Raw genomic sequence first — 27,094 nt, forward strand, 5'->3', positions numbered from 1 at the left:
CAAGCTTGGCGATCAATCGTGTAGATTCCTTTGTATGTAACCGACTCCATGTAACCCTAGATTTCTCTGGTGTCTATGTAAACCGGAGAGCATAGTCCAGATAGGCGGATACTCATTATCATAGTCATACAAGCTAGGCCTCTAGGGTTTAGCCATTACGATCTCGTGGTAGATCAACTCTTGTAACACTCATATTCATCAAGATCAATCAAGCAGGAAGTAGGGTATTACCTCCATAGAGAGGGCCCGAACTTGGGTAAACATCGTGGCTCCCGTCTCCTGTTACCATCGACCTTGGACGCACAGTTCGGGACCCCCTACCCGAGATCCGCCGGTTTTGACACCGACATTGGTGCTTTCATTGAGAGTTCCACTGTGCCGTCGGCAAAGGGCTCGATGGCCCCTTCGATCGTCTATAGTGACGTTGTCCAGGGAGAAACCTTCCTCCCCGGACAGATCTTCTTATTTGGCGGCTTCGTACTGCGGGCCAACTCGCTTGGCCATCTGGAGCAGATCGATAGCTACGCCCCTGGCCATCAGGTCGGATTTGGAAGCTTGAACTATGTCGCAGACATCCGTGGAGACTTGATCTTCGACGGATTTGAGACCGCGGCAACCGCTCCCCTTCGCCCCGATAGGCATGGCTTAAACCTACCATCGGGCCGCATCCAGGAGATAGCTCTTGTAACAACTCTGGCCTTAGATCTGGAGCAGATCGAGTCATCCGAAGATGGGAAGCTCAACCCCATCACGGAGGCTACCGATTCCGCGGTGTTGGAGCAGCACACAGATTCTACTTCGCATGATATCTGCATCAACGGAAACTCGGACTCGCCTCTGGCGACAAGCTCCAAACCTACGAGTCCGCAGATACCGAACTCGATCGGTTATCGATCTTCAAGTTCAGCGCCACAGACGTCTTCCAACACTCGCCCATGGGCGACGTACTAAACTCACTAAAAAGCCTATCCCTGGCAGGTGACTCGCCGCCGAACTATGTCCGGTTCAAACTTGCGGCGGAGGAAGGAGAATTTTGCTTCCCACCCGCCACCCACTTCATAGCCACTGTCGAAGACCCAACCAACATGCTTGACCCCGGCTCCGAAGACATCGACGGTATGGACAACGATGAGGGGCAAGGCCAGAACTCGCTATCCACTAGACACGGGACGGCCACTTCCTGGTATGACGTGTGTATGGTAGACACACCCAACGACGCTCCCGACAATGACAAGGAGGATCTAGTTGAGGATAAGCCTCCTGGTACACAGTCTGAACACCGGCGCCCCCGGCGCCGCTCCAAGTCGCGTCGCCCAAGAGAAAACAGTACTAGCACCGGAGAAGATAACACTCCGGACATTGAAGACCCTGTTGAGGTAGGGTCCGAACAGGAGGAGCAAGAAGGCGGGCAAGATAGCCCTGATGAACAGGCCATATATGGAGACTCGGAGGATAGTAATTATCTTCCACTCTCCGAGGAAGAGGAGAGCCTCGGCAACGAGGATTTCATCGTGCCTGAGGAACCTCTCGAGCAGGAGCGCTTTAAACGCCGGCTAATAGCCACTGCAAGGAGCCTAAGAAAGAAGCAGCTGCAGCTTCAAACGAGCCAAGATTTGCTCAATGATAGATGGACCGAGGTCCTGGCTGCCGAAGAATACGGCATTAGCGGCCCAGACAAGAGCCACCCCAAGTGTAGGTGGCTCCCTCAATACGACGGCGAGGCGGTGGAGCCCGCACCACCATCGCATAATGCGGCAGGCCGACCACAGTTCGGTCCGGATCAAGCAGCAGCCCAAGTAGAACACCATACCACCCCACTCGGTCGTCAAGGCAAGAATGAAACAGCTCGGGGGCACGCTTGCGACATCCAACAAAACCTGGAGGGCAGAGCAGGACACACAAGATCGATGTACAGATTGCGGGGACATGCCCCGACCGGCGATGATGGTTACCTATTCGGACGCCACAGACCCGACCACGCCCGGTCCGAAAACCGCAAACGGAATCCACCGGAGGTGCTCCATAGTGTGGCCCAACATAGAGGAGCCGCACACCCTCTCTGCTTCACCGACAAGGTAATGGAGCATGAATTTCCAGACCGGTTCAAACCCATTAACATCGAATCATACGATGGAACAACAGATCCCGCGATATGGATTGAGGATTTCCTCCTCCATATTCACATGGCTCGAGGAGACGACCTTCACACCGTCAAATACCTACCTCTCAAGCTCAAAGGGCCAGCGCGGTATTGGCTAAACAGTTTGCCAGAAAATTCTATTGGCAGCTGGGAAGATTTGGAAGACGCCTTTCGAGACAACTTCCAAGGAACATATGTCCGGCCACTAGATGCCGATGACTTAAGTCATATCGTCCAGCAGCCCGGCGAGTCAGCCAGGGAGCTCTGGACTAGGTTCTTAGTCAAAAAGAACCAAATTGTTGACTGTCCGGACGCGGAAGCCCTCGCGGCCTTCAAACATAGCGTCCGGGATGAATGGCTAGCACGTCACCTCGGCCAGGAAGGACCCAAATCCATGACAGCCCTTACCGCTCTAATAACTCGCTTTTGTGCGGGAGAAGACAACTGGCTCGCTCGTAAAAGCAATAACGCCAGCGACCCGGGCACATCCGAAATCCGAGACGGCAATGGCAAGACACGACGAACCGAACACAACAGTCGCAATAACAATGAAAGATCACGCGACACAGCGGTCAACGCCGGATTTAACAATCCAAAACCCGGTCAACGGAAGAAGCCACTGAAGGCAAACCAAGACGGACCATCCACCCTTGACAGGATATTGGACCGACCTTGCCAGATTCACGGCCATCCTGATAAGCCAGCTAATCATATCAACAGAAACTGTTGGGTCTTCAAGCAGGCAGGCAAGCTCAACGCCGAACACAAGGGGAGGAGGCCGCCAGGCGATCAAGACGACGGAGCACCAGCCAAATACCACGGGCCAGAAACAGTTTCCCTTCGAAGTTCGACCACTCCCGGAACGGAAATAGTAGTTTGGCTTCCGCCACCCACCTCTTATAACGGCAAGATTTACACCGCGCGTACATCACTACACACTCAAGATACCATGGGCGTCGATGGAAGCACAATACGGACAACCCTGCAAACATTCCCGTAATGTTTTTTATCTGTTTTTCTTTCTTCATTATCTCTTAAGAAATAAGTGACGAGAAGGACAGCATCTACAACGGACTCTATCGGAGTTCGGATCCGTACACTCACCTAAGGGGCTACTTCCGTTAATGATTCCCCCCCCCCTCCGAGGACGGGCGGCGCAGACGTGCGACAGGAGGTCCAAAATAACTTTTTGTAGACCACACTCTTTATTTTTTAGCCTGTATTATGCCTTTTTTCCTCCGTTCCCGACCCCGAGCATGTCAAATAGCCGGGTTTGCGGTTTTATATATATATGGATTTATCATTGGCATATTGCTCCGCTCCCAGTAAAACATTATCTGAACTAATCTTCCATACTCTCTCAACAATGAGTACGGCCTTAACAGCCGCTTTACAGATGCACCTCGGCATCACCTGCCGGGGGCTCGGTATGGGAACAAATGAGTTGCCAGCAAAGTCCGAACAGCTTTATAGCATACTTCGGCGTCACGAGTTTTGGCCTTATATGCATCAGCTCCGAATCATGTCTTGGGTCAATGGTTGGGTTGCCCGGCTCCTGTGCTTGCTACCCTACGTTCCGCTCTATCGGCTAGGGTAGTAAAGGGAGAACTACTGCGATTGTGCTTCCGGTTCATCTGGTCAAGCACCTCAGTAGAGAAAGCCGAAAACCGACTGTCATGATGCTGCGCGAGCTAGTCAACCACTCGATGACTTATCGGAATCTGTCGCGATTCCTCCGTGTAACACGAAGGACCTCCTTTTCCGGTCATATATGTAACGCATCACATCGGAATAAGTCGTATACATACCAGGGGCTATGTCATAGCCCCAACTATAAAACTCATATGGCTAAGTGAAAGTGTTAACGCCCTATAGTCCGATTGCTTGGTTCGCCGCATTGTCACCTCCTTTATGGACCAAGACGTTGGATCAAGAGTGATTATATGCTTTTTCCGAACACCCCCGTACCTACGAGGGGGCTGAAGCCGACGATTGGAAAACTTTTAGATTATATTAAAACGGCCGCACAGGAGGAGCACAAGCTTTTGAGCAAAATATAAAAATAGATTAATTATAAACTTGTCTTTTACAATGCTTTTGAGCAAAAAGGGCTTACCGGCCGCTATCTCCTTAGCGTGCCGAATCTCTTCCGGAGCTGCCCTGGATTTAGACCGAGCTTCACTCGCCTCTTGTAAGGCCTTATCAAGTTCAGCCGTTTTGGCTTTACTCTCCTTCTCAAGATATTCACAGCGGCTGGCAGCATTCTTCAATTCAAGCGCCAGTGCGGATATTTTCCCCTCATTTTGGCGCCGAGCTGCTCGTTCGGCTCTAAGATCAGCCGATGCCTTTTCGGCAGCCGCATTACTACACCGGCCTGCTCCTTGGCCCGGGCTAGCTCCGCCCGAAGAGCTTCAACGGCGGCAGCACCATCTGCATTGATGCACATTTCATATAAAACTCTCTTCCGCGTCAGGCTTCAATTACAAGCACATTGGTGTAAGGAATGCTCGAAATATATATCTTGCGAGTTGTCAAGACGCCTGTTGATCAATGCAATGTCATCCCCCGCAATATCCAGCTTTCGCTGCAGTTCAGCCACTTCCGTATTTCGGGTAGCTGCCGGGGGGAGGCAGCCTGTATTCGAAATTAAATCAAGGTTAGTACCTGAGCATATCTATTTGATCCTCCGATCGCTTCCTTCGGCAGGCAATCCGAGTCTCAGGGGCTACTGCATATACAACAGGTGCATTCTGTCAATAAAATTCAATTGGCAAAATTACATCACAAACCTCGAAACCTCTTAGAAGGCTCGTGAAGGCCTCGTTCAATCTGCTCTTCGCGGATAGAACCTTTTCGACCACCGTAACCATCAAGGCATGGTGCTCCTCTGAAACGGACGCTTGTCGCAGCATGTCCGTCAGCATTTCCGGCGCTCCGGGGTCTTCGGAAACCGCCGCCGGAGTACGGCATTCCTTTGAAGGAATCCGCTTACTCGCCTCCAGAATTGTTTCCGGCTATAAACCGGATAGTTCGGGGCCGTCATTCTTGACTTCCGAACCCTGAGTGACAGAGGCACCACCTTCAGGTAATGCCTTCTTCGTTCCCTGCACTGCTTGTCGATCGGGAGGAGCCCTCCGGGACGATACCTCAGAATCATCCGCCCTATTGGGCGAGGAGCCGGAGAAGGCATACCACTCTCCATCATCTCCGGAAGAAGGTCTCCCGAGGAGGAGGACGGTTGAGAAACACCGAGCGTTAACATGCGAGGATGTACATATATCGGATGATCACTTCACTAATAGGAAAAGAATGAGGTACGTTTAAAGTGCCCTGCTTCACTTACGGTTTGGCCAGAGGTTTGTCCTCATCATAAAACTCTACGGAAACATCGCTTGCCTGGCCCGATCCGCCCGACGATGGCATTTTTCCTCTCTTGGAAGGTTTCCCCTCCCAATCTTTGGAAGCGGCCCTCTTCTTGCCATGGAGGGCTTCCTCTGCACCTTTGCCCTCGGGCAAAAGGGTTCCGATTTCCCCGAACACAACGTCTAATTTATCCTCTGGACCGAGATCACCTCTAGTCTCCCTGTTCTCGCCCTCCTCTGCAGACACCTGGTACGGTGTCAGAGTCAGCATTCTCGTCAGCAGTGCGGTCGCAGAGTCTTCGGGAAGGGGCGCCGGACACCAGATTAATACCTCTTTCTTTATCCAGTCCTGTATAGGGACGGATTGTTCAGTATCTTGTCAAGAGATGCTTGAATGGAAGGTGTGCGAAGAGTGAATACTTACCGTAGTGTCCGGATGATTGCAGTCAAGGCCAACATCTTCGGTGGTGTCTGGCCATTGCTCTCGTTCCCCGAAATATAATTTCCACATTCCTTCATGCGTGGTGCCGAAGAAGTGCTGAAGAGTCCGCCGCCATTCTGGATTAAACTCCCACATACGGAGAAGCCGCCGCTGACATGGCAAGGTCCGGCGAACTAGCATTACTTGAACGACGTTCACAAGATCGATGCGCTTCTTGGCAAGGCTTCGGATGCGACTCTGCAGAGTCTGCACTTCATTGACGGATCCACAGTCCAATCCCTTATTGATCCATGAAGCAAGTTGGATTGGAGATCCGGGTCGGAACGCGGGCGTAGCCGCCCACCTGGACCACGCGGCTCGTTGATATAAAACCACCCCTGCTGCCATAGGTTGGAAGACTCGGCAAAAGATCCTTCAAACCAAACCGCGCTGGCAAGCTTGCCTATTATGGCGCTGCCGTATTCTGCCTGCTCCTCCTCTGTCACCTGCGGCCTCATGTCAAAGGTCTTGAGACACAAACCAAAGTGCGGAGGAGTCCGGAGGAAGGCCTCACACGTGACGATAAATGTCGAGATGAGAAGAATAGAGTCCGGGCCAGATCGTGAAAATCTAGCCCATAGTAAAACATGAGCCCCCGGACGAACGGGTTAAGCGCGAACCCTAACCCGTGGAGGAAGTGGGCCACAAATACTACCCTCTCGCCGGATCTGGGGGTAGGTACAACCTGCCCTGCTGCAGGGAGCCGATGAGGGATCTCTGGGGTCAGATACCTCGTCGCGCGGAGCTTCACAATATCCTCCTCCGTGACAGAAGAAGCCACCCACCGGCCTGGATGGCTGGATCCGGACATGATTGGGGCTGGTGGTGATTGGAACCCGAGGGTTAGAACTCGAGGTGGCTGGGGTTGAGGAATAAGCAAGCGCAAAGGAACAAGACGAGTCTGGGTCCCTATATAAAGACCCCGAATACTGAGCGTCCCCTCCTGGGTCTCGAGGCTTACCTATCTCCAAAGAGTTGTACCCAGGGGACGGTTGGGCTACCAACGCTCGCATTGATGAAAATCCCGTGAATAAGGGGACACGATCTCTGCTTTGACAAGACGTGCCAATAAAACCGCGTCCTGAGACGTGGGACGGCGGGCTAGCCAACGGTTCGGAATAATAACCGGGCGAGCGTGACGTAATGTCACAAACAATTGTCGGCGGATTGGGATCGTGAAATATTGTATTCTCTGCAATTGCATACACAGGTCCGGATATACTTACTACATCCGAAGACTATTCTGGAGTTCGGAAGAAGGGAACCCTCCTTGCAATGCCGAAGACAAAACTGCGCGCCGGACTCCTCGTCATTGAAGCCAGGTTCAGGGGCTACTGAGGGAGTCCTGGACTAAGGGGTCCTCGGGCGTCCGGCCTGTTAGCCATGGGCCGGACTGATGGGCCGTGAAGATGAGAAGACCGAAGACCGCACTCGTGTCCGGACAGGACTCTCCTTGGCGTGGAAGGCAAGCTTGGCGATCAATCGTGTAGATTCCTTTGTATGTAACCGACTCCATGTAACCCTAGATCTCTCCGGTGTTTATATAAACCGGAGAGCATAGTCCGGATAGGCGGATACTCATTATCATAATCATACAAGCTAGGCCTCTAGGGTTTAGCCATTACGATCTCGTGGTAGATCAACTCTTGTAACACTCATATTCATCAAGATCAATCAAGCAGGAAGTAGGGTATTACCTCCATAGAGAGGGCCCGAACCTGGGTAAACATCATGTCCCCCGTCTCCTGTTACCATCGACCTTAGACGCACAGTTCGGGACCCCCTACCCGAGATCCACCGGTTTTGACACCGACAGGCGCCCCCTACCTCGTGGCCACCTCGGAGACCCCCCTGACTTGTTCCCGATGCCAAAACCTCTTATATATACAGAAACCCCCAGAACATAACCTAGATCGGGAGTTCCGCCGCCGCAAGCCTCTGTAGCCACCAAAAACCAATCGGGACACTGTTCCGGCACCCTGCCGGAAGAGGGATCCCTCACGGGTAGCCATCTTCATCATCCCGGCACTCTCCATGGCGAGGAGGGAGTAGTTCACCCTCGGAGCTGAGGGTATGTACCAGTAGCTATGTGTTTGATCTCTCTCTTGTGTTCTTGATTCGACACGATCTTGATGTATCGCGAGCTTTGCTATTATAGTTGGATCTTATAATGTTTCTCCCCCTCTACTATCTTGTAATGGATTGAGTTTTCCCTTTGAAGTTATCTTATCGGATTGAGTCTTTAAGGATTTGAGAACACTTGATGTATGTCTTGCGTGGGATACCTGTGGTGACAATGGGGTATTCTATTGATTCACTTGATGTATGTTTTGGTGATCAACTTGCGGGTTCCGTGACCTTGGAAATCTATGCATAGAGGTTGGCACACGTTTTCGTCTTGACTCTCCGGTAGAAACTTTGGGGCACTCTTTGAAGTTCTTTGTGTTGGTTGAATAGATGAATCTGAGATTGTGTGATGCATATCGTATAATCATACCCATGGATACTTGAGCTGTCATTGGAGTATCTAGGTGACATTAGGGTTTTGGTTGATTTGTGTCTTAAGGTGTTATTCTAGTACGAACTCTATGATAGATCGAACGGAAAGAATAGCTTCGTGTTATTTTACTACGGACTCTTGAATAGATTGATCAGAAAGGATAACTTTGAGGTGGTTTCGTACCCTAGCATAATCTCTTCGTTTGTTCTCCGCTATTAGTGACTTTGCAGTGACTCTTTGTTGCATGTTGAGGGACAGTTATATGATCCAATTATGTTATTATTGTTGAGAGAACTTGCACTAGTGAAAGTATGAACCTTAGGCCTTGTTTTAACGCATTGCAATACCGTTTGTGCTCACTTTTATCAATAGTTACCTTGCTGTTTTTATATTTTCATATTACAAAAACCTATATCTACCATCCATATTGCACTTGTATCACCATCTCTTCGCCGAACTAGTGCACCTATACAATTTACCATTGTATTGGGTGTGTTGGGGACACAAGAGACTCTTTGTTATTTGGTTGCAGGGTTGCTTGAGAGAGACCATCTTCATCCTACGCCTCCCACAGATTGATAAACCTTAGGTCATCCACTTTAGGGAAATTTTCTACTGTCCTAAAAACCTCTGCACTTGGAGGCCCAGCAATGTCTACAAGAAGAAGGTTGAGTGGTAGACATCAAGCTCTTTTCTGGCGCCGTTGCCGGGGAGGCTAGGTAAGCGGCACTAACACCCCGTCAACTAAGCTCTTTTCTGGTGCTGTTGCCGGGGAGGTTAGTGCTTGAAGGTATATCTTTAGATCTTGCAATCGAGTCTTTTAATTTCTTGTTTTATGACTAGTTTAATCCATAAAAGAAAACTACAAAAAAATGGAATTAAGGTTGCCTCATATGCTTCATCTTTTTAATGTCTTTCGTGAAAATGATGGGAAGGAAAATTGTGCTCAAGTACTAGAAGAAGAATTACATAGAATGCTTGGCATAAAATATGTGAATGATGAGCATGATTGCAATGTTGTTCGTACGAATTCTTTGAATGCCTATGATGCTAATGATATGCAAAGCCACAAGCTTGGGGATGCTATGTTTGATGAAGACGATATTTTTAGTTCCCCAAGTTTTGATGAGCAAATTTATTATGATGATAGCATGCCTCCTATTTATGATGATTATTGTGATGACATGTATGTTATAAAGAATAATGATAACCATGAAACTTGTCATCATGATTTTAATTTGCAATTGAATTATGCTTCACATGATAGTTATTTTCTTGAGTTTGCTCCCACTACTATTGATGAGAATAAATTTGCTTATGTGGAGAGTAGTAAAATTTCTATGCAAGTAGATCATGAAAAGAATGCTTTATGTGCTGGTTATATGGTTGAATTCATTCATGATGCTACTGAAAATTATTATGAGAGAGGATCATATGCTTCTACATATTGCAATAATATCAAGTTTCCTCTCTATGTGTTGAAAATCTTGAAGATTTGCTTGTTTTACCTTCCTATGCTAGTTGTTTCATGTTCCCATAGGTTGTTTGATACTTGATAATTGTTTTGAGATATAAAGATGGTGAAATTAGAGTTGTGCTAGTTGAGTAATTGTGAAATTGAGAAATACTTGTTTACGGTTTGCAAGTCCTGTAGCATGCACGTATGGTAACCGTTGTGTGACAAATTTGAAGCATGAGATGTTCTTTGATTGCCTTCCTTATGAGTGGCGGTCGGGGACGAGCGATGGTCTTTTCCTACCAATCTATCCCCCTAGGAGCATGCGCGTAGTGCTTCATTTTGATGACTTGTAGATTTTTGCAATAAGTATGTGAGTTCTTTATGAATAATGTTGAGTCCATGGATTATACGCACTCTCACCCTTCCATCATTGCTAGCCTCTTTGGTACCGTGCATTGCCCTTTCTCACCTTGAGAGTTGGTGCAAACTTTGCCGGTGCATCCAAACCCCGTGATATGATACGCTCTATCACACATAAACCCCTTATATCTTCCTCAAAACAGCCACCATACCTACTTATTATGGCATTTCCATAGCCATTCCGAGATATATTGCCATGCAACTTTCCGCCGTTCCGTTTATTATGACACGCTTAATCATTGTCATATTGCCTTGCATGATCATGTAGTTGACATCGTATTTGTGGCAAGACCACTATGGATAATTTTTCATACATGTCACTCTTGATTCATTGCCCATCGCGGTACACCGCCGGAGGCATTCATATAGAGTCATATTTGTTCTAGTATCGAGTTGTAATCATTGAGTTGTAAATAAATAGAAGTGTGATGATCATCATTGGTAGAGCATTGTCCCGTGAAAAAAAAAGAGAAAGGCCAAATAAAAAAAGAAAGGCCAAATAAAAAAAGGCCAAATAAAAAGGAAGGCCCAAAAAAAGATAAAAGGACAATGCTACTATCCTTTTTCCACACTTGTGCTTCAAAGTAGCACCATGATCTTTATGATAGAGAGTCTCTTATTTTTTCACTTTCATATACTAGTGGGAATTTTTCGTTATAGAACTTGGCTTGTATATTCCAACAATGGGCTTCCTCAAATGCCCTAGGTCTTCATGAGCAAGCAAGTTGGATGCACACCCACTTAGTTTCTTTTTGTTGAGCTTTCATACATTTATAGCTCTAGTGCATCCGTTGCATGGCAATCCCTACTCCTCGCATTGACATCAATTGGTGGGCATCTCCCTAGCCCGTTGATTAGCCGCGTCAATGTGAGACTTTCTCCTTTTTTGTCTTCTCCACACAACCCCCATCATCATATTCTATTCCACCCATAGTGCTATGTCAATGGCTCACGCTCATGTATTGGGTGAAAGTTGAAAAAAGTTTGAGAATACTAAAGTATAAAACAATTGATTGGCTTGTCATCAGGGTTGTGCATGATGAGAGCATTTTGTGTGACGAAAATGAAGCATGGCCAAACTATATGATTTTGTAGGGATGAGCTTTCTTTCGCTATGTTATTTTGAGAAGACATAATTGCTTCGTTAGTATGCTTGAAGTATTATTATATTTATGTCAATATTAATATTTTGTCTTGAATCTTATGGATCTGAATATTCTTGCCACAATAAAGAAGATTACATTGATAAATATGTTAGGTAGCATTCCACATCAAAAATTCCGTTTTTATCATTTACCTACTCGAGAACGAGCAGGAATTAAGCTTGGGGATGCTTAGTACGTCTCCAACGTATCTATAATTTTTGATTGTTCCATGCTATTATATTATCCATCTAGGATGTTTTATATGCATTTATATGCTATTTTATATGATTTTTGAGACTAACCTATTAACCCGGAGCCCAGTGCCAGTTTCTGTTTTTTCCTTGTTTTTGAGTATCGCAGAAAAGGAAAACCAAATGGAGTCCAATTGACCTGAAAATTCATGGAGATTATTTTTGGACTAGAAGAAGCCCACGGAGTATCGGTGATGGGCCAGAAGAGTCCCGAGGCACCCACGAGGGTGGGGGCGCGCCCCCTACCTCGTGGCCACCTCGGAGACCCCCCTGACTTGTTCCCGGCGCCAAAACCTCTTATATATACAGAAACCCCCAGAACATAACCTAGATCAGGAGTTCCGCCGCCGCAAGCCTCTGTAGCCACCAAAAACCAATCGGGACCCTATTCCGGCACCCTGCCGGAAGGGGGATCCCTCACCAGTGGCCATCTTCATCATCCCGGCGCTCTCCATGACGAGGAGGGAGTAGTTCACCCTCGGGGCTAAGGGTATGTACCAGTAGCTATGTGTTTGATCTCTCTCTTGTGTTCTTGATTCGGCACGATCTTGATGTATCGCGAGGTTTGCTATTATAGTTGGATCTTATGATGTTTCTCCCCCTCTACTCTCTTGTAATGGATTGAGTTTTCCCTTTGAAGTTATCTTATCGGATTGAGTCTTTAAGGATTTGAGAACACTTAATGTATGTCTTGCGTGGGATACCCGTGGTGACAATGGGGTATTCTATTGATTCACTTGATGTATGTTTTGGTGATCAACTTGCGGTTTCCGTGACCTTGGGAATCTATGCATAGGGGATGGGACACGTTTTCGTCTTGACTCTCCGGTAGAAACTTTGGGGCACTCTTTGAAGTTCTTTGTGTTGGTTGAATAGATGAATCTGAGATTGTGTGATGCATACCGTATAATCATACCCACGGATACTTGAGGTGACATTGGAGTATCTAGGTGACATTATGGTTTTGGTTGATTTGTGTCTTAAGGTGTTATTCTAGTACGAACTCTATGATAAATCGAACGGAAAGAATAGCTTTGTTTTATTTTACTACGGACTCTTGAATAGATCGATCAGAAAGAATAACTTTGAGGTGGTTTTGTACCCTACAATAATCTCTTCGTTTGTTCTCCGCTATTAGTGACTTTGGAGTGACTCTTTGTTGCATGTTGAGGGATAGTTATATGATCCAATTATGTTCTTATTGTTGAGAGAACTTGCACTAGTGAAAGTATGAACCTTAGGCCTTGTTTCAACGCATTGAAAAACCGTTTGTGCTCATTTTTATCAATAGTTACCTTGCTGTTTTTATATTTTCAGATTACAAAAACCTATATCTACCATCCATATTGCACTTGTATCACCATCTCTTCGCCGAACTAGTGCACCTATACAATTTACCATTGTATTAGGCGTGTTGGGGTTGTTATTTGGTTGCACGGTTGCTTGAGAGAGACCATATTCATCCTACGCCACCCACGGATTGATAAACCTTTGGCCATCCACTTGAGAGAAATTTTCTACTGTCCTACAAACCTCTGCACTTGGAGGCCCAACAACGTCTACAACAAGAAGGTTGCGTAGTAGACATCAAACAACATACATTGTTCCCTTTGTCATCGGTATGTTACTTGCCCGAGATTCGATTGTCGGTATCTCAATACCTAGTTCAATCTCGTTACCGGCAAGTCTCTTTACTCGTTCCGTAATGCATCATCCCGCAACTAAGTCATTAGTCACATTGCTTGCAAGGCTTATAGTGATGTGCATTACCGAGAGGGCCCAGAGATACCTCTCCGACAATCGGAGTGACAAATCCTAATCTCGATCTATGCCAACTCAACAAACACCATCGAAGACACCTATAGAGCACCTTTATAATCACCCAGTTACGTTGTGATGTTTGGTAGCACACTAAGTGTTCCTCCGGTATTCGGGAGTTGCATAATCTTATAGTCATAGGAACATGTATAAGTCATGAAGAAAGCAATAGCAATAAACTAAACAATCATAGTGCTAAGCTAACGGATGGGTCTTGTCCATCACATCATTCTCCTAATGATGTGATCCCGTTCATCAAATGACAACACATGTCTATGGTTAGGAAACTTAACCATCTTTGATTAACGGGCTAGTCAAGTAGAGGCATACTAGGGACACTTTGTTTTGTCTATGTATTCATACATGTATCAAGTCTCCGGTTAATATAATTCTAGCATGAATAATAAACATTTATCATGATATAAGGAAATATAAATAACAACTTTATTATTGCCTCTAGGGGATATTTTCTTCACTACTATCTGCACCTTCTTCTCTTCGAGAAATGCCTTTCTCGAGGATGGCTTTCATCTCTTCGAGCGCTACCTTCTTGATGTATGCCCTCTCCCTCTTCAACAGGAGTCCTCGAACTTCTCCGTCAACTTGGAAGCTGCACCTTCTCGCTTTGCCCTCTCCCCCTCCCACCTCTTTCCCCGGAACCTTCTCCTAATCTTCTTTAGCGGTTTTTTTGTTCGGTCGATTGGGTCCCCAGTTTCCTCCCAGTCCTTTCCCCGCCACCAGCTCACCCTCCGTCGCCGGCCTGCTTCTTGAGTGTCTCCTCCTTTGTGGATTTCACTTTTTAAACATCGTTTTGCAACGTCGTCGAGTTGACCATCTGGGTGAGCGTGATGCTCGGATCCTTCAGCACTTCCACCACATCCTTCATCTCCGGCAGGCTATCCTCCGGTTCCATGCGGCAGCGGCGACGGGAGGGAAGAACAAAGTGGGAGAAAAGGGCGGAAATTGGGTGGAGAGCGGCGGGATAGAAGAAGGAAGTGGGATTTTGCTGCGAAAACAGGGTGGGCATCTACAAAAGTGCGAGCTCCGCCTGCCTTTTGGGTGTGCCGAAGGTGTCGGAGTCCTACGTGTCTGCTGTCCACACCCCCGCAATCCCCCCTCCCCCGCCCCAAACGTTCGATTCTAGTTTGCCGAAAAAACTGGTCTAGATCCCTCGTCCTACCGATACATGCTCGCGTTGGATGGCACAACATGTCCGGACTGCGCGGTCCGGACGTATGCGGGTGGTTTGAGGGTCAGTGTTTGAGATGCCCTAAAGCCACATAATACATTATATGGGGAAGAGTAGGGAGAGCTATATATCTCTACTCCTGTAAAAGACTTAGTTGATGATGATGGTGTGTCTGCCATCCGTCATTTCTGACCATTAAATCTGCGTCTAATGACTATGATGTAAGTTGTGGCCTTTTTGCAGCAATATACCACTTCTTGCTTTAATTTACAGAAAAGCCCTTAGTATCTTGAAACCAACCACGTTCCTTCCTTACTTCATCAAAACAACCCAAGAAATATATTTTGAGTGAAACATAATATATTTTTAGTGATATATGTATATCAAAACTAGACTATTTTCTTTCAAATTTGTGAATAATTATTATTCTACTTTGAATCTGTTGCAACAAATGGGCAACTTGCTAGTTGATCAAAAAATATGTGTTTTCACGACTCTGCCGAATCCAACGCGTTGCATTGTAATTGCCTACCGATCGATCGAGTTCGGCCGAGATATACCAGAGGCATATGCTTGAGTAGTTGAGTTGAATAGCACGGTACTCTCTCCGTTTCTTTTTAGTTTGCATATAAGATTTGGTCAAAGTCAAACCTTATAAAGTTTGACTAGCCCTGTAGAAAAATATATCAACATTCACACTATGAAATCAATATTATTAGATGCATGATGAAATTAATTTTCATATCATATAACTTTAGTATTGTAGATGTTTATATTATCTTTTATAAAGTAAGTCAAACTTTTTAAAGTTTGACTTTGACCAAATCTTATATACAGAGTAAAAAGAAACAGTGAGTTCTACGCACATCGATCTTGGTCACTACTGCTACTAGTACCTTGCTGTCTGGCCTTGGGACAGGTAGGTCTAGAGCCTGGATCGAAGCCAAGAACTGACGAGAGTGGATATATATACTGCGTGCACAAATACAGTATCGGCTCGGACAGTTGCATATCCACATTTCGCGGCAGACTATTCGGTCACGGGGCATGAAGGTTTTGGCGTTGGGTGAGCCGATCTTTAGGCCAACTCCATCGCGTGACCCAAATTTACCCTAAATCGTCCGTTTATGTCTGTTTAGGGTAAAACAGACAAACCGAACAACCCAACACATGGGAGCATACGGACGTTTCGTCCAGTCAGTGTCCGTTTTTGCCCCATTTTCAGACCAAAGTTGCTCTCGGTTTGGGGCCAAAGCGGACGTCTTCGCGTCCTCCTCATCCGTCTGTGTCCGCCCTCGACACCACCTGTCACTCTCTCCTTTTCTGTACCTGCCCACCACGCGCACCCACCACGCCGCTCCACTCCACTTCAGTACAGCAGCAGCACCGCCCCACATCCAGTTCACACCCATGGCGCCTCCGCCTTTGCTCCCCCTCTCCGCGCTCCTTCTCCTGCTCGCCACCGCCTCCCATGCCTCTGCCAAGCCCGTCCAGACTCAGCCCTCCTTGCCACTCCTCGACCGTGTCTCCGCCCCGTCTGAGCGGGCCGAGCTGCTCGCGTACCGGCTGGAGCGGGACGAGAAGAGGGCAGTGCCGCTCTCTGCGGCCGCCGGCGCGGCCAACGGCACGCGTCGCGGCGGCGGAAGGGTCATGGCGCCGGTGGTGTCCGGCCTGGCCTAGGGGAGCGGGGAGTACTTCACCAAGATCGGGGTGGGGACGCCCGCCCCGCCGGCGCTCATGGTGCTCGACACAGGCAGCGACGTCGTGTGGCTGTAGTGCGCGTGTGCAGGCGCTGCTACGAGCAGTCCGGCCAGGTGTCCCCGTGCGCGCTGGCCACCTGGAACGCGTCCGGCGCCGACGCGCTCCCGGCGCTGGCCCGGCTCGACGGCCTCGCCTTCTGCTACTTCTGGCCGCGCCTCTCCGGGCGCCGGAGCGACAGGCGCCACCGCGAGGGGGAGAAGGTCGCGCCTCTCCGGGCGCCGGGCTGCTCTTCTGCTACTTCTGGCCGCGCCTCTCCGGGCGCCGGAGCGACAGGCGCCACCGCGGCGGCGTCGACCGAGAAGATGCGAGGGCGTGCATGAGCGGGAGCGGCCACGGCGGCGTCAAGTTTGCTATGCCTGCTACGTGTTTGAAGAAATGACGAGGACGGACAGCTGGTGATATGGGGTAAAAATTGGGGTAGCATCGTTGGGTGCAGGGAGTTTGTCCGGCCTCTGTCCGGTGTTTGTTCTCCCTATTTCTACCCCATACGGACAAAATCCGGACAAAATGGGGTAAGATTTAGGGTCGTGCGGTGGAGTTGGCCTTAAAGGAGTGGAGGGGCTTGGAAGCAGAGACAACGAATGTTGGCTTGGCTGCACGCGCCAACGGGGAAAGTAGGTAAAGGTGACGACGACTTCCCTGGTGCTCGATCGGCGGTCTGGCATGCAATGCAAGCTCACGGAGTCACGGGTGTTCGGTGTATCGAACCTCGCTTGATGTGCAAAATAACCGGTCGAAAGAGACAATCTAGAGATCGTGAAATGATCGACATGGGAGATCCTAGATGACAGTTGGTGATGAAAAATATCCCCATCGCTCCCGCGTGAGCGTCATGCCTGAACCCTACGCCGCAGCCACCCGGTGTTGCCCCTCCTCTCCCTACCATCGCCGTCACCAGGGAGGCGAAGCCCGCACGACATTGGCGACGGCGAAGCCTCCATCCTCTCTCTCATTGTGCTCGGGTGGCGCGCAGTAGCGGTATGAATCAAGTCCATGCTATTCTATGAATTATTTTTGTTATGAATACCAGCAAAATAAAATACCTAAATAGTTCATCCACAGTATGTTATTTCTTTTAACATGCAGCCTATCCACCTCAACAGGCCTGCCACATCAGCATCTTGTTGGTGACTTACATACGGGACCAACCACTGCAACCGTCCTGCCACATAAGATTTCAGTTACTGGCTCAGGGAGTCAGGGATCCACCACAACCTGGCATCACGAGCACTGTTTTCGCTGTTACCGCTGCACGCACGCTCGAAGGCTCCCTACCTTCGTAACCTTCCCCGACTCGATTTCTTGCCTCCCCTTCACTGTTTGAACTTGGACTGTCCAACCAAGCTTCGGTACATGGGCTGCAGCTTCCTTCATTGAACGATCCAGCCCAAAGGAAAAAAAAAGATAGCCCATGCCATGGCATGTTGCTGCGTTTTTCTCTTTTTTTAGGGGAAGCTGCCGCGTCTCCTATTGCCAAGCGAAATGCCTCAAAAACGGTGCTATAAATCAGCCGGCTGATGTGAGGGGATTTTAAACCGCCTCGCTGGCAGTTAGATCAGCCCCAATCGTACTGTCGGATTCCTTCCGTCAGCTCCTTTGAATGGTCAACGGGGACACAATCTCCTCCTGACATCGCATAACAGTCCTGCATATCAGCCCGTCAGCCCCTACTCTCATTCGATTTTGAAACACCCGGAGCCGCTGGCGACGAGAGACAATCATTGGCACGGCGGCGCACCGCCGCATCACACGATGACTCTTGTGATGCTCCATTGAAACACCGGCCGCTCGATGAAGCTTCATCGCAATCTCGGCGGCCCCCGGCAAAGCCCATTGCAGCACTGGTGGCCCCTCGGCGAAGCTCCACGGTAGCACTGTACAACCTCGATAGAGCTTCATCGCAACACCGGCGGGCCCTTGTGAAGTTCCATCGAAGCACCCCCGATGCTTCCGTCGCAGCGTCGGTGTCCTGGCATGGTGGTGCTCCATTGTAGTGGAGATGTCGACGTCGCTGTCTCAGCTCCCGTCGCAGCGCCGGCGTCCCGATGCGGCGGTGCTCCATTGCAGCGCCGACCTCGACGTCGCTATCGCAGCCCCCCGACGCGGCGTTGCTCCATTGCAGCGTCGACGTCGACGTCGCTGTCGCAGCTCCCATCGCAGCGCCGACATCACCGTCGCAACTCCCATCGCAGTGATATCGTCATTGCAGCTCCCATCCCGTGCCGGCCTCCCGTCGCAGCACCGGCGACTGCTCTCCGGCGATTGCATCTTTGTGATGCGTGGCAGCAACGGCAGACCGCGTTGCAGCGCCGTGCCGGGAGTGCACCGCAGCGTTGCAGCACCGACGACGAAGTAGGCGTCCCCCTCCCAGCAACTGCATCGTAGCAGTGCACGAGCGGCTCCGCGTGTTTTTTTAACAAAGTACAAACGCAAGTGTTTATATACACGCGCATACACTCATCCCTATGAACGCACACACGCACGCCCTACCCCTATGAGTACCTTCGAAAGACTGAGCCGGTATATCATATTGAAATTAACAAAAGTCACCGTAGGCACCTCGTCGTGGACGAGAACGTCTTTTCCCACTGAATGCGCATCGCCGAAAATCCTGAAATAATCCAGGAATAAATGCGAGCACAAGGACTTGAACCCTGATGGGCTGAGGATACCACAATCCTTCTAACCATCCAAGCACAGAGGACGAGGCTTATGTTTGAGTGTTATCATCCGGCTTAGAATAAACATTTTCCCAGAAATATAGCCAAGCGAACGCTAGCCCTTTCGCAGCGTCGATCGATGCTCCCACGCGCCACGGGCGTTCGCCGCCACCAGCCCTTTCGCCTCCACAAGCGCACTAAACACAATTATTAGTTCGTCTTCACTGCGGTCGCTCTTATTGCCGCCACTATCTCATCGGTGGCTCTACGACGGACACGAAACGACATCGCTACATTCATCACCTCTAATGAGTAGCTCGCCGTCAGTTACCCTACAATTGTGGAACTCAGTCGTCGCCGCGTGCGCGTTTAAATACATGTACGCACCTCCATCTTCATCCCAAACACACGCCAATTCGCCTTTGATTTTTTGCTTCCCCTTTGTTTTCAACCCCCCTAATTTCACAACCCTTCATCCCCCATCGTCTCCAGCAGCGCTCATCATCGACTCGTCCTCGACAGTGCCTGTCGACGCGTCCCCGGCTGCGGCCCGTCTCCATCTGGGGCTCGCCTCACCTCTGCTCCAGTGTGCGCCCCGTCCTTCCGATATGAAAACCGTGGGCTTAGACATGGGGCGGCATGTGTCCTGGGCTTCCCTTGGTGACGAGGATGCTGCCAAAAGCTCTGTCCCGGTAGCTCAGTGTACTGATTAGCGTGTGATGCATGAGAGTGAGGCGTGTGGAGGATGGCAAGATGTGCTGCCTCGGCATGGCCGGCGCCGTCTGGAGTCGCCAACTCCGGCATTGCCCCCTCGTCCCATTCCGGCTTGGCTCTTTGGTAGGTGTTGCAGATGTCTTGCTCCTGGTCATCGAGTGGCTGATTGCAGAGATCCCTTGAGGTGCTCCCGCTGTTTGGAGAACGGCCACTGGGCGCGTGGGTGTCCCAATGCTTGGCGTCCATTCATCTCACTTGCATGTCTTGCCATGCCGCCACGGTCTCGCCTCGACATCGAGCATTACCGAGCTCCAACTCCTTGTGATGGTCCGATGGTATCCCACCTTGAAGGAAATATGCCCTAGAGGCAATAATAAAGTTATTATTTATTTCTTCATATCATGATAAATGTTTATTATTCATGCTAGAATTGTATTAACCGGAAACATAATACATGTGTGAATACATAGACAAACACAGTGTCACTAGTATGCCTCTACTTGACTAGCTCGTTGATCAAAGATGGTTAAGTTTTCTAGCCATAGACATGAGTTGTCATTTGATTAACGGGATCACATCATTAGGAGAATGATGTGATTGACTTGACCCATTCCGTTAGCTTAGCACTTGATCGTTTAGTTTACTGCTATTGCTTTCTTCATGATTTATACATGTTCCTATGACTATGAGATTATGCAACTCCCGATTACCGGAGGAACACTTTGTGTGCTACCAAACCTCACAACATAACTGGGTGATTATAAAGGTGCTCTACAGGTGTCTCCGATGGTACTTGTCGAGTTGACATAGATCGAGATTAGGATTTGTCACTCCGATTGTCGGAGAGGTATCGCTGGGCCCTCTCGGTAATGCACATCACTATAAGCCTTGCAAGCAATGTGACTAATCAGTTAGTCGCGGGATGATGCATTACGGAACGAGTAAAGAGACTTGCCGTTAACGAGATTGAGCTAGGTATTGAGATACCGATGATCGAATCTCGGGCAAGTAACATACCGATGACAAAGGGAACAACATATGTTGTTATGCGGTTTGACCGATAAAGATCTTCGTAGAATATGTAGGAACCAATATGAGCATCCAGGTTCCGCCATTGGTTATTGACCGGAGACGTTTCTCGGTCATGTCTACATAGTTCTCGAACCCGTAGGGTCCGCACGCTTAAAGTTCTGTGACGATCGGTATTATGAGTTTATATGTTTTGATGTACCGAAGGTAGTTCGGAGTCCCGGAAATGATCACGGACATGACGAGGAGTCTCGAAATGGTCGAGACATAAAGATTGATATATTGGAAGCCTATATTTGGACGTCGGAAGAGTTCCGGATGAAATCGGGATTTTACCGGAGTGCCGGAGGGGTTACCGGAACCCCCCGGAGGTTAATGGGCCTTGTTGGGCCCTAGTGGAGAGAGAGAGAGGGGCCGGCCAGGGCAGGCCGCGCGCCCCTCCCCCTCTGGTCCGAATTGGACTAGGAGGGGGGGGCGGCGCCCCCCTTTCCTTCTCCTTCCCCCCTTCCTGTCCCCCTCCTAGTGGGAGTAGGAAAGAGGGGAGTCCTACTCCTACTAGGAGGAGGACTCCTCCTCCTGGCGCGCCCTACAGGGCCAGCCGGCCTCCCCCTTGCTCCTTTATATACGGGGGCAAGGGGGCACCCTAGGACACACAAGTTGATCATTGATCTCTCCCAGCCGTGTGCGGTGCCCCCCTCCACCATAATCCACCTCGGTCATATCGTAGCGGTGCTTAGGCAAAGCCCTGCGTCGGTAGCATCATCATCACTGTCACCACGCCGTCGTGCTGACGAAGCTCTTCCCGGAAGCTCTACTGGATCGTGAGTTCGCGGGACGTCACCTAGCTGAACGTGTGCTGAACGCGGAGGTGCCGTACGTTCGGTGCTGAGGATCGGTCGATCGTGAAGACGTACGACTACATCAGCCACGTTGTTATAACGCTTCCGCTTACGGCCTACAAGGGTACGTAGACGACACTCTCCCCTCTCGTTGCTATGCATCACCATGATCTTGCGTGTGCGTAGGAATTTTTTTGAAATTACTACGTTCCCCAACACAGCTCCCCTCCAAGGTGCTTCACCGCAGGTCCTGGGCATCGGTCGTTTCCGCTCACACTGAGTCGGCAACCCCATCTGATGTACTACTCCAGTCCACTCTAGCAGCCCAGGCTGAGCTCCTGGTGCGCGTTGGGAGCTTTCTGGAGCGAGCGGAGGCTGCTCTGGGAAAGCTCTCTTTTGTGTCGGTTGTGTTGCAATCCGCTCCTACGCCACATCCTCCTAGTGAGGTTGATGTTGGTGGCTCAGTGGAGAATAGGGTTGGGGAGCTCTATGGTTGTTTCTCCCCTAGAGCTATGGACAACTCATCATCGCCGTCTGCCTTGCCCACTGTGATGTCTACCGCTGAGGGCGGGACCATTCCAGTGGTGGTGCCTCCGGTGCTGCAGGTGATGCCCGGGCTTCAAGTGTTATGTGCGAGCTCTGATTCGCCTCTATCAGTGAAGCATATGATGGACACGCAGGCAACCATGTGTGAGGGACATGATTCAACCTTGACATGTGAGTTGAGTGAGGTGAACTCGCATGTGCGCTCACATGTGGCTTTGCACCCATTCCACCCTCGCCGACGGATAATTCCAATGCTCTCTTTGCAAAAGAGCTTTGTGACTTGCTCGCTAGCGTGGAGACTGTTAGCCCTGTAACTGGAAGGGCGATTGCTTGCCTCCTGACGGGAACCACATTCAAGGGCAAATACAAGAAGGCGAGTGATTGCCCTCGGACTGGTATAGTGAAGGAGAAGTCACTAAGGTGCAAAGGCAAAAAGACTGGCGCCATAGGTAAGGCGCCCGCAGCTGCTTAATGGGTGATTCCCGGTCCCTCGGCTCATCCTCACGGTTTGGGTCGTCATTGTGGTTTCGGCATGGTCCACTATCTTTTATTGGGATGTTTTTGTCGGGTTCAAAATTGTGGTGTACAAGCATGAGGAGTTATTGTGTGTTAGGAGGGTTTGGCGGGTTGCACGTGTGCTCATGGGATCATGATTGGTGAGTAACCCAATTATGATCTGATTGTATCGGTTTTAGCTCGGTTTTCCGTAGATCAACCGGGCAATTCTCTTCTTCTTAATTAATCGGCGAGGCAATTCTTTTGCCTCTGTTTCGAAAACTCCATACAATTCTTCATCCGCTGCTCTATCTTCTTGGTTTGCCCATCCAAATCTGCCGACACTGTGGTTAGCCGAGTGTGGACTGACGAGGTACCGGTTGATGTAAGCCTTTTGGTGGCCAGCGATCTTGTGTCAGAGTAAGATGTGGAACCCCAGTGATCCAAGTTAAAAAAAATTAAAAAAAAATCCGAGCCGCCGCCTCCGTGCTCAGGGGCGGGCCCACCTCAATTCAAGGGTATTCAGTTGAATACCCATGATTTTTGCCAAAACAAACTATGTATATGTTGTATATATACTATGTATGTATAAGGAAAAACGAAACTGATACGCAACACATGATAGATAGGCATTTCAGCCCAAAAACAGAGCCCACCCTCTATTTTCCCTCAACACCACGACTTGGCCCATTGGCCCAAATGGCTGTAGCTCACAGCCCACACACGTCCATCATCGCCCAAAAAAATTATCCATCGATCAGACGCAGCAGGATAACCCGCACCCTTCGCACGCGAGCCGCCAGGTGGCCAGAGTGGTTGCCATCGCCTAATCGGCGATCGCACCTGGGTGCGGCGGCGCGAACGGCTCAACAAATCCATCCCTTGCCCCGTTGATTCTGATCCCTGCAGTCCGCAACAGACATCAGGCATCGATGCAATTTCCACTCCACAACCCACATATTCAGGTACAATTGCTAATTAGATATATTAATCCTTCGCCTTCTGAAATTGGGATTTCTCCTCTCATGCCGATTCTTATTTCTTAATCGAACTGAATTCATTTATCGTTGCAGGCAGGGGCAATGTTTTCTTCTCGTACTGTCCAGCAGGCTGCAGTACAGACGTACTCCCTCCGTCCGGAAATACTCGTCGAAGAAATGGTTAAAAATGGATGTATCTAGAACTTAAATATGTCTAGATATATCTATTCATTCGACACGTATTTTCGGACGGAGGGAGTATAAGACTAAGTAAGTTAGTTTGACCACTTTTCTTTCTATTTAATTATAGTGATAGTGGAGAGTTGTTTGCAGTCAATTATGAGTTGTTTAGACATGAGAATTTGCAACTTTCCATTTGAATTTGTAGCATGAGAATATTTATAAATTTTGAATTCGTTAAAAAGAGCATTATTTAAATATTAGTCACTGAAAGAGGATTCTTCTAAGGATCAGGGGTCACAAATTTATCATGCAATTTGTAAGCTTTTTTACTATTTTTATTTCTATCCTCTATATATCATAGATTTTGGCACGCTATGTTGAACAATTATTACATCTATATGTTGAAAAAAATCCAAGTTATGGTCAATTTTTATGAATATAATATATTATGTGATATCCTTTATAGATATTACAACCAGTGCAATATGCTGCTATAATCGGTTATACGCGTCAAAAGGAAAACCATAGGCTTCCAAAAAAACTTTTCAAATTTTGAATACACAGGTAGGGCTGTCAAAAAAGTTCGGGCTCGACAAACTGTTTGAGTTCGGCTTGTTAAAAGCTCGATTCGAGCTCGGCTTGAAGTCTTAACAAGCCAAACTCAAGCCTAACGTGTAGCTCACGAGCCATTCGAGCTCGAGCTCGAACAGTTCGGCAAAGCTCGGTCAAACACATGCGATGGAGCATGCATCGCTAAACTATGGGCATTTTGTAGGAACATAGGCTAAATCTAGGTCGTGCAGCTTGTCTTTCGCGACGTCCAAAACTAGTCCATGTCTATGTAGCCAAGTGCTACACTAACGACACGATAGCTCAGATCCACCACATGCAGAAAAAAAGAGCAAAAAGAATGCCTGATCGCAGTTTACTTTTTTTCATTGCTATATTTAGCTGTATGTTCGGGCTCGACAAACTGTTTGAGTTCGGCTTGTTAAAAGCTCGATTCAAGCTCGGCTCGAAGTCTTAACAAGCCAAACTCAAGCCTAACGTGTAGCTCGAAGGTCAACCTGGGCTCGCTCGAGCTCGACTCGAACTTCTACCAAGCTCAAGCCGAGTCCGCCTGTGTTCGCTCGAGTTCGGCTCGTTGACAGGCCTTCAATTTTTGGGCCCGCCCGTGGTGCTCACCAGTCCACGCCAAATCGGCTGCCGCCCGTCCACAAGCACACGCCTCCACCGGGGGGGAATCAGTGCCCAGCGGACTGATGTTGTTGCCGATGTGCTCTTCCTGTCGTTCAAAGCAGCGTGGCTTCTCGACAGGCCGGCAGCCCCGGTTGCTGAACTGCAGCCCTTGGGCGGAGAAGAAGGGGTCTCCGCCAATGCCAGATGTCGTCCGCTGCTCGAGAACGCCATGGGGAAAAGGCGCTGTCTGCTGCCAGTGACCACGCCCTAGGAGGCGCACCGTTGAGGGTCAGGAGGGACGCCTTCAGTCCAGGCTCTTCCTCCCTCACCTTCTTTATTTGATTCTCTCCTTTTTTCAGTGCGTGAATGTGTGTGTGTTTTTTTTTGCGGGAATGTTTGTTATGTGTAGAGATTCAAGTTGTACGCTGATACGTATATTTGGGATGAGGCATGGATCAGATTGTCAAGTATGTGAACCAGAGATAGGAGAATACACATGTGAGTGGCGTGGACATCGATGATAAAAAATTCAGATTGCTTTCATTTTAGACTTTGTGAAGACCGTGTAACAGTGAGAGCGTACCATTTTTCTCATCAGGTTCTAACAAAATAGCGATGCAGTATGGACTATGGAGGACTTGATCGTTTACCTTGGAAGAAAGGACTAACTGCAGGGCAACAGGGGTATCTCACATCTATTTCTTCAGGATTCAGGTATGTGAGGTGGAACTATATATGTGCAATCTTTTGATTTTGCATCTGATGCACAAGCACATCGATCACATTCTTAATTCAGGCGCTTATGACTAAACCATAAAAAAGATCCTGCAAATAGTGTGCCTTTTTAAGCACATTCTGTTAGTCTCCTTACTTATTTTTACAGAGCACCAAGCTCTCATGTCTGAATTTTATTTTTGATACTGAGTTATCATACGCGCATTCAGTTAGTCTCCATACTTATTTGGAGAGCACAAGATCGCATATCTCAATTTTATTTTTTGACGCTGAGTTATCATATCACCATTCTCCATACTTATTTAGAGAGCATGGAAATATAATTCTCATGGCTTCTATCTATTACAGCCAAAAAAATGTGAAACCGATATGTGATGGATGGCAAGCTTATTTTCAGATTTGGTCAGATCCCACCTGCCGCAAGTACCAGACGATTTTCTGCTGATGGTGAGGATCTAGGACGATTTGGTGGTTCTTGCTTTATAGTAGTATGTTGTCGCTCCCATTAATAGACATGTATCTCACGACACAAAATTTCTTGCAGATGGCTCAAACGGTCTGTTGGCACCCTGGCCATGCATACAATAGCATTCCCTACCCTCCCTGTTCGATCATCTATCTAGGTACATTTTGTTTCCTCCTTTTTTTAGTTTTAAATTAAACAGACTGAACTAAGCATTTTTTACGGTATAAGCATGGATGAGTTGATTGGCTTGGTTCAGTTTATTTCTCCTACGGAGAGGAGCATCAAATGGTTTCAAGCATGCTTCCAGTTGCCTGACAGTTGGTGAGAGAACTATGTGATATTATCCTCAGATGTAACCTATTTTGAGGTACCTCAATTCTGGTACAATGTGTATAATACAGAAGTCAAATCACACCAAAGGCCAATGGTTTTGTTCTTTTGGCAAGAGTCAACATATTTGGACAATGTCTATGTATGTCGGCGTCCAGGGAACGGGGTTCCCCAGACTTGCCTGCCTGCGACCCACGGCGTGGCTCCAACAGCGGCCCTGTACGGCCCATCTTCACCAACAAACACTCAAGTCCCTCGCGAGGGGCCAAGCCTCGCGAGACGGACGACGCAAGACCTCCTCGGGGGCGGCCTCACCAGGCTGGCTCGCGAGGGGCGGAGAGATCAAGGCAAGGGGCACCTCGCGAGGTTCCTGTGACGTAAGCCATGACGACCGGGGCCAGGCGGGCGCCAG

General features: G+C 48.7%; 1 long non-coding RNA gene across 1 annotated transcript; it reads left to right on the forward strand.

Annotated features, from left to right (window-relative positions):
* The first annotated feature begins 23,590 nt into the window (after nt 1-23,590).
* Nucleotides 23,591-26,587, forward strand: LOC123073938 (uncharacterized). The gene is made up of 5 exons (XR_006435801.1): nt 23,591-23,774; nt 23,883-25,649; nt 25,750-25,865; nt 26,235-26,333; nt 26,431-26,587. It is a non-coding gene; the product is annotated as an uncharacterized lncRNA (long non-coding RNA).
* Nucleotides 26,588-27,094: the final 507 nt, after the last annotated feature.

The sequence above is a fragment of the Triticum aestivum genome, chromosome 3D (genome assembly GCF_018294505.1).
Source record: "Triticum aestivum cultivar Chinese Spring chromosome 3D, IWGSC CS RefSeq v2.1, whole genome shotgun sequence".
In the NCBI taxonomy this organism is placed as follows: Eukaryota; Viridiplantae; Streptophyta; class Magnoliopsida; order Poales; family Poaceae; genus Triticum; species Triticum aestivum.